Genomic DNA, 9,415 nt, shown 5'->3' with positions numbered 1-9,415 from the left:
TCCACTTAATATTTGCTCCTAATACTGATATTCCACCTACTGGACAAATGTTAACATCTATGGATTTTTCCAGTTTCTCTAAAACTCATTTAAATTTGTATGATTAGGATTGGACACAAGCCTATGAATGTAGAAGGATGAATCAGCAGTATTCTGATAATTTGTATCTCTTCCCTGACCCCACAGATCTTTTCAAATTCAGCTGAAAATTCATCCCCTTTAAGATTCTTTTCTTAGCTGATGCCCTCATCAGGTCTAATACATTCATCTTTGTGAAGATGTTTTGGAGACCCACAGGGCCAGGGAGTACATCTTTGCAATTTTCAATTGTATGACTTCTGTCTTATATCCTTTAGCTCTCTAAAATTCAGTCTGTTTTATATTGATTTATTCTTGTAAATGACTCTGTGTCCTTTAGCCCTTTTGTTTTCTATGAATGACATGTAAGCTCATTTTAGGGTCATGAGAAGAAAGGGACAAGTCAGGTTTTCTGTTTTAGTATTTTTCCTTGTTTCCCTTCCCTAACTCCTAACGACCTAGTATGGATTATGTTTATAGTTATTATTTGTTAAAGTTGAAAGAGTCTTATAAAGACTGATTTGGAAAAACCCTTTGAGATCACTCTAGTATGGATGGATCCCTGGGGATGATTTCTCCCATTTGTTGTGCCACTTGCATTTCTTTTTGTGCTTTTCCTTGTTTGCCAGCAGCTTCATCTTTTGTAGAAATTATCTTCTATGTGCTATGTCACTTTGAGGAAGTTTTCTGGTTGCCAGTTATAATATATTACAGGGTTAACCTGTTCTAGACCATTTCCATTAGTTTCTGTCCTTGAATTTTTTATTCTGGGTGAGTTGTGTGAGAATTCAGTCTCAACATCTGTATGCAATGCAGGCTGGGTGCTCTAGTTTGGCCCAGGTCTGGGGCACTGCCCATATTTGTGTGGCTCCTTACATTGGTGGGAGGTATTCTGGCCAGACCTCTCCTTCCAGGTTCAGTGCCAGCTGTTACATGTGCATTGGGTCTGGCATCTTTACTTCTGCCTTTTGGGTATAAGCGTTCCCGTTACCTCTGTGGAATCAGGACTTCAGCTCCCAACCATTATTATTGGTTCTCTTTGCATATAGCACTTGAACATTTCTCTTAACTTGCTTTAAGCTCAACCAATGTATATCTTCCCTAACATGTAACCTAGCAGTAGTATGTGGTTGGAAAGAGAGGATGCTTCCTCCTCCAGCTTAACCTACTATCTGGACAGAAAGTCTTAATTATAGATCAACATTAATCTCATTCCTTGTAGCAGACATTGTTTGTTTCTTCCCACCATCCATTCCTCCCTTGAATCCTGCTAATTTTGTTCCCAGTGACCTTTGCTAAACCAAATGCTCTTTTCCCCAGCTTCCTTTGTGGCTAGAAATGGGCATATGACATAGTTTTGGCCATGAGATTAATAACAATAATATGGGGATGGATGCATCTGGTGCTTTCTTTTTTTTCACTTGTTCTAGTCTTGACATTGATTTATTGTCTGGAACAATAACAACCATTTTATGACCATGAAATGACAAGCATGAGGAAAAAGGTCAATGTCCTAAGGACGGGTGCATGGAAAGCTGGAAGGAACCTTAGTAAATGATGAGACTTTTGAGAAACAGAATCAAAGGCAACGTACTCCTTCTTGTGGAACTGAACTTCTATTTGTTCAAGCCATGGTTAATTGATATTGTTGTTTTTTGTTTTTGTTTTAGTTATTCGTGGATGAATACATTCTTTTTTTTTTTTTTTTAAGATTTTATTTATTTATTTGACAGAGAGAGAGAACACAAGTAGGCAGAGTGGCAGGCAGAGAGAGAGGGAGAAGCAAGATCCTTGCTGAGCAGGGAGCCCGATGTGGGGCTCGATCCCAGGGCCCTGGGATCATGACCTGAGCCGAAGGCAGATGCCTAACCGACTGAGCCACCCAGGCACCCCTCGTGGATGAGTACATTCTTAATTGATATATTTCTCTAATAGTTGGCATGTTGATATTAAATAGTCAAATAGGAGTGGAGAGACTCTCCAACTGACAGCTTTCCACACTGTGTGGAATTATGGTCTTTTGAATAGTAATTGACTAGTGACATGTATTAAAAAAGAGTTGTTAGGGGCGCCTGGGTGGCTCAGTCGTTAAGCGTCTGCCTTTGGCTCAGGTCATGGTTCCAGGGTCCTGGGATCGAGCCCCACATCGGGCTCCCTGCTCGGCGGGGAGCCTGTTTCTTCCTCTCCCTCTCCCCCTGCTTGTGTTCCTGCTCTCCCTCTCTCTCTCTGTCAAATAAATAAATAAAATCTTAAAAAAAAAAAAGAGTTGTTAGAATTTATTAAAAAATAAATACAAATTTGCCTACATGTTTACATTGTGATTTTTAGATTAAAACTCTGGCATGTGTTTAAAATTGGCACATTAAATGAAAATTCTGGGGGCACCTGGGTGGCTCAGTCAGTTAAGCATTTGCCTTTGGCTCAGGTCATGGTCTCAGGGTCCTGGGGCATCAGGCTCCCTGCTCAGCGGGGAGTCTCCTTCTCTTTCTCCCTCTGCCCCCCACCCCTGCTCTTGCTCTCTCTCTCGAATAAATAAGTAAAATCTTTATAAAAAATGAAAATTCTGCTATTTAAAATTATAACATGATTTCAGGATAAATTTTTGTAAGAAAGTTTGTTGAATTTTGTTGCTTTAAAAAATAGAATTGTGATAATCAAACAAATAAAAAACAAAACAACGAAGTGAATAGAACTGTGCTTTGTTTCTGTTTTATTGTTATACATTTTAATCTCCAGCTTTTGTATTTCATTACAATAAATTATATATGAAAAATAGTATAAGTGTGATCAGAATAGGAAGTTTAAGCAATTAATAGGAAAGGAATTATTAATAATTGCTCCATTACCAAACTTCAATAAATCCTATTGCAAATAGATAAGGGGTAGAATAATAGATATTTAATTTTTATGTGAGAAATGTGGGTTGTTCTACAATTTCCAGAAAGTTCTCTCGCTTTTCCTTAATGTATATTCTGAATCCTTTTGTATTGTGCAATGACAAGACATTACATAAGATGGCAGTAGGAGATTATAAATGTTCCTTCTCAGAGTGACACATTCCAACAAATCAGCTAGCCAAGTATAATAAACACAATTATATAATAGCTATTTTGGATTGTTAGATTTCTCACATATATTATTTTCCTTGACTATTCCCCTTTTTAATGGAAAGAAGAAAGCTTCTAATTTTGATTTCACATACATCTTTAAAGGAATCGCACACAATGTTATATTTCAGTTTATTTTTCTCTAGCTTTCTGAAAACTAAAATTTTGCTTAATTTTGTGTAGCTATGGCTTAAGAGAGTAAATCAAGATTTCTTAGAATACTTTAGCATCTTAAAAAATATAAAGTTTTTATTGCCCACTGCAATCTTCATTAAAAGGGTATATTTCTAAGAATTAACCATTTCCTTATTGTTCCCCCCACCCCCCAAGGATTATTGGACTGGACTGTTTTTTAGAGTATATTGTTATTGTAAATCTTAGAAAATTAATCTGAGATGAACTAGGTTTTCTAGGATGTGGTTAGATGTGAGAGATTGTCAATAAGCTTTATGTCCTTTGTTGCTTCCAAAAGGGATGAACGTATTGCTTTGTGCCTCTCTGCATTTGAGAAGCCCACACATGAAGATGACCCATAATGACTGTATGTTGATAAAGAGTGAAAAAAATTGGAGGGGAATTTTCTAATATTAAGCTTATATTATCTTTTCTGAAGTAACTTCTGTGTTCTTTAACATCAGTCCATAAGTACCAGGGGACCATCTGAACATTCGAATGTGGACAATTATGCACATTTGTCAGCTAAGTTGAGAACTGAGACATCAAATATATTTGTATAAAATCTTTATATGGATTTGTTGTTATCCCCAGAGAACTGAGATCCATAATCCAATGAATAAGTTACTATGGAAGAAACACTTTATAGATGACCAAAATGATCTTGTTTAATTACTACTTTTTAGTTGAAGGAAACTGCATTTTATTTTGCCCATAGTACCTTTCTAGAATTCTAAAGGGCATGACATTTATTCTAAAAACATAAACACTAAAAATTTGAGATTTGGTGGTTTTTTTTTCTTAAACTAATTTTCTTGGGATAAGGGGGCATAGCTTTTGTTTAATGACTTCATATATCTCAAACCCCATATTATGTTGATCCAAAAATGCAATTAAATATATATAAATCTATAGGCATATTACAAACTAGAAAACATTTTAATATAACCGGAAAAACTTTTAATAGACTTCATTTTTCTTAGAGTAGTTTTAGTTTCACAGCAAAATTGAGCAGAAAGTACAGTTTCTATTACCCCTGTCCTCAAACACACAACCTCCCCCACTATCAGTATCCTGTACCACAGTAGTATATTCGTTAGAATTGATGAACCTGTATTGATTGACTCATTGCAGTCACCCAAAGTCCATAGTTTACATCAGGATTCACTCTTCGTGATGTATGGCTTTTGTTCTTCTTCTATGGATTTTGACAAAAGTATAACATATTATAACATGTATCCACCATATATCCATTATAGTATCATGCAGAATAGTTTCAGTATCCTAAAAATCATCTGTGCTCTATTCATTCTACCCTCCTTCCCAACCTCTGGCAACCACTGATCTTTTCACTGTCTCCATAGTTTTTTGCCTTTTCCAGAATGTTATATAGTTGGAATTATACAGTTTGTAGCTTTTCCAGATTGGCTTCTCTCACTTAGTAATATGCATTTAAGTTTTCTCCATGTCTTTTAATGGCTTGATAGCTCATTTCTTTTTAGCAATGAATAATATTCCATTGTCTTGATGTACCACAGTTTGTTTTTCTATTCACCTGTTGAAGGACATCTTGGTTGCTTTTGAGTTTGGACAATTATAAATAAAGCTGCTATAAGCATTCATGTGCAGGTTTTCATATAGACATAAGTTTTTAACTCCTTTGAGTAAATACCAAGGAGTGTGATTGCTAGATCATATAGTAAGAGTATGTTTAATTTTTAAAGAAATCACCAAACTGTCTTTCAAAAAGTCTGTACAATTTTGCATTCCTACCAGCAATGAATAAGCAGAGTCCCTGTTGGTTGGCATCCTTGAGAGAATTTGGTGTTGTCAGTGTTCTGTTTTTTTACCATTCTAATAGGTATGTAGTGGTCAACCTGAACTTTGATACTTGCAAATTGGTAGATCTTAGAACGTGTCAATCAGTTAGTATTACAAGCCATACTCTAAGATGAAATTATAGGATATGATTGCTATTATTATTTTAAATTTGAGTTATGAAATTTTTTGTCTCTTTCTTTCTGATCATTTAAACCTTATTAGTAACCAATTAAAAATATAATACAGAGTTTACTTTTACTCTTATCCATTACATGTTGTTTATTACTTCAAGTGTATATTTTGTGATCTTTTATTTTCCTGATCATTTAATGTTTCTTTATTATTTCATAGTGTTACAACAAAAATTTATTTTTAATTTAATAGTATTATATTAACATTTTACTAGATTCTGTTAAAGAGTTAGCAGTAAGATATTCTTGATAGGAGTTTTTTAAATTTTAAATTTTTTAAAAGAAACTGCATTATTTCTACTTCTGGTCCTAGCTCCATAGTTTTTATATTCGACCTCTGTTTTTTATATTCAGCAATCCCACTATATACGAATCCTTACCTGTACAGCCTCAATGAGCAACATGGTTCTACTCACAGTTCCCCAACAAGCTTCCATAATGACTTTCCTTCAGTATCATGTATAGTTCTTATCTGGGCCTCTTTTCATAGTGAGGGAATCTGTCATCTGCTGCCCATTACTTTAGGGTCTTAAACTGTTTCCCCAAATTCTAAAGTAATTCTCTAACATATAGACAGCTATCTGTAGGACTCAGTGTCTTAGTTAAGACAGTAAATAGTAGTAAACACTGTGAGGCTCTGGAATTCCTATTCAGCTCTGACCAGTGACTAGAACCTTTTAGCAAGGTTCACAATTGATGTAATGAACTGTCATTTTGAGGTGGCAGTGTAGTGAGATTATGTGTGTGCCTTCCCAGGAAGTTGTCCCATCTACTGATTGTACAATTGAGAGAATTCTCATAGACACAAAAACTTCTTTCCTACTTTGGAATACCTTCTTTCCTGGGCTGCAGAGACATCATTGTCATGAAGTTCATTCTCAGGGAAGGTGAATGACCCCTCATCTCAGCCCTGATACCCTTCTTTTGTATAAAGTTGACCAAAAAAAAAAAATAATGAGAACAAAAATATCGAAGCTGAGACCTGATGGAAACTGTAAAAAACACAAAACTAAAGAATGTAATTCTATTTATCACTGGCGACTCAAGTTTTCTCTTATTGAGGGAAGATTCTGTGCTGACATGTGGGGAATAGTTTCTAGTTCTAGTTTCAGAGGGGGAAAAAGGATAAGACAATTATGTTTTACATGTAAGTTATGTAGAGGAAGAAATATAATATGAATCAAATTATTTAAAGAAAGAGTCTATGATCTTATAAAGCTGTCTTCAGGTAATCCTTGCTGTTGTGTATGGGGAGAGATAATCTTAGAAGCTTTCTGACTATTAGAAGAAGTTCTAATGATGATGACAGATGGCTAAAATTTTTTTAGCATCTGAAATCCAGTTCTCATTATTCTTATACTCTAATCTACCTTACAAGGTAGAGTATTTCCATTTTACAGAGGAGAAAACTGAGATTCAGAAGGTAAGTAACATGTCCAAGGTCACGTACATGCAGGGTCCAATGGAGGAGCTGAAATCTGAATCATTCCTGCTACACTAGGAATCAAATTCTCTAAACAGAGAATGTTTAGGGAAAACATCAGGTCCTAGGTGAGTTAAAATTTTTAGTATCTTCAATGCTTGTTGAAAGTTATACTTCTATCTTTTTTGTTTTCTTCTTCTAAGGATGAATGAGTAATGTGGCCAAGGGAGCAGAAGTGATTTTTCTAGGCATCTGACTGACTATATAATGTCCTTTGGGATAAATTCAAAACTATGTTCATTAAAAGTGAGTAACAAATCTAAATCTATTATATGCTCCAGAGTGATTCTGGAGTCCTTTTGTGGGGTCAAGATAAGACATTCAAACTCAAAGTTAATGATAAGTCTTTCCAACTATAAATAAATATAATCATTTTCCAGACATTAAAAATAGTATGAGTGAGCTCTAGTTATCTCTACTTAAAAAACTGGTTCTGACACTCACCAGCTCTGTGACCTAGGGCAAATGATTTAATGACTCTAACCTTCAGTTCTTTGGTTTCATAATAGCATGGGGATTGGATAAATTAATCTAAGTAAAAGCACTCAGTGTGGTCCCTACCACGGAGTAAGTAAATATTAACTCAGATTATTATATAATTCAAAGATACAGCCAAAATGGCCTAGTTTCAGAGAACACAAGAGGCATATTCCATAGGAGCATATTTAAAAAGCAGCTTTTAGGGCACACCTTGAACTTTAAACAATGACAAGAGTACTAAAATAAGAATGGGAATATCCAGTTTAAAATGTCTTAGGGTAGGTGCTGGAGCTGATGTGAAAGTGCTTGGTCTTTTGTATTCTCTATAATAGTACTGTTGCAAAATGGCAGCACTTCAGTGAGAGAACAATGTCATACAAAATCAAATGAGCTATATGGTGGACTTGGGCATTATGTTAATATTAAGTAGTAAACTGGCCCATGATCAGTTGGCCTTTTAATCCCACAGGTGCTCTAGGCCCTTCAACATCAAAGTCCAGTTACATTCCATTATTGTTGATATAGAATATTCAGACTCATGGGGTTCCTGCCTTGTCAGTTAGAAAATGCTAAAGGAACAGCATGATCTTCATGCTGAGCTCAGTATGAGTAAATCACTGATACTCAACTGTTTCAGCAAACTAATTATGCTTTCATCTTTCTAGTCTTAAAAAGAACAGTTTCTCAAAAAAAGAACAATTCCTCATACAACTGTGAAAAATCTAAAAATCAGTTTTTCAAGGTTTGAAACTCAAATTCAGCCAATGCTATCAATCTTGAAAATATGTGAAATGATGAATGTGGCATTTCCACAGTTTGCCTGGGAAGTAGGTAACATTCGGATGCCCCATCTGAAAAGGGCAATGATTATTTAGTGGTTTTGGAAAATGGCACATTGGGTGCTAAATGCCAAGTATGGATATGGATCCTGATGTGTGGAAAAGTTCCGATATGGATATGGATATGGATATGGATCCTGATGTGTGGGAAAGTTCCTTAGGCTTTTGGTACTGTGAAGAATTGGGGATACCTCTGCTTCCTTAATTTCCTACTGAGGAAACTTCAGTTTTCCTATGAGAGGGAACCAAGTTAGCAGTAATTTTGGTAACCATTTTATTGGGATCACAGGAACTCTTTCTGGGGACATTAGTCCTTAGAAGGTAGTTTCTGGTTACTTTGCTATATTTACCTCAGTGCGGTCATTACTTTGAGTTTCACCAAAGAAAAACCCAGTGTAATCAATAAACTTTAATTAAATTCAGCTGTCATATTTGGATACCTGGCCTTGGAGGAGGAGGTGTTTCAGGCACAGATAGAAGCCTAAGGAAAATATGTGGAGATTTGAAAGAACATTCTGTATTTGGGCAATGGCAAATTGGGTGCCAGAACCTTGGAGGGAGGCCAGAAAAGTCACTTCCAACCCAAAGACCTTCTCAGCTGTGTGCACTTTTGCTATTCCTTTTTCTTCACAGTTTCTTCTTATAGGTTCTTTGTAGTTGGTAACTGAATTACTGTGGTTAACTCTGCCTTTGAGTGACAGCCTTGGCATGGCTGGAGCCATGTAAATCATGTCCACACCTGCCTTCCTGTTCCTATATCTTTCTTTTCTTTTCTTTTCTTTTTAATTTAAAGACTTATTTTTATTTATTTTGGGGAGGGGGAGGGGCAGAGAGAGAGGGAGAGGGAGAGAGAGTCTTAAGCAGACTCCATGCTGAGTGTGAAGCCTGACATGGGGCTCGATCTCATGGCCCTGAAATTACGACCTGAGCTGAAACCAAGAGTCGGATGCTTAACCAACTGCACCACACAGGTGCCCCTATATCTTTCTTTTGTTCTTTTATCTGAGACTTTCTTGACTGAATCCCACTTTTGTTCCTCAGATGGTTTGATTTCTTCTGGCTTGGCTCCTAATGCCCTTCTGTTTGTTCACTAGTTTTTGATTGTTTATCTTTACACTGTATGGAATCTTCATCCCTGGCTTTCAGTCTTATCTGGGCCAGATTCTGTCCCCACACTACCTGTACCTCTCACAGTGTTCTAGCCATATTCTTTCAGGCAGAACTAACTCCTCACATAGCTTG

This window comes from Mirounga angustirostris, unplaced genomic scaffold, assembly GCF_029215605.1.
Source record: "Mirounga angustirostris isolate CCGP_5_RB_7025 unplaced genomic scaffold, mMirAng1.0.hap1 SCAF_8, whole genome shotgun sequence".
Lineage (NCBI taxonomy): Eukaryota > Metazoa > Chordata > Mammalia > Carnivora > Phocidae > Mirounga > Mirounga angustirostris.
Note: the sequence above shows the minus strand (reverse complement) of the source record.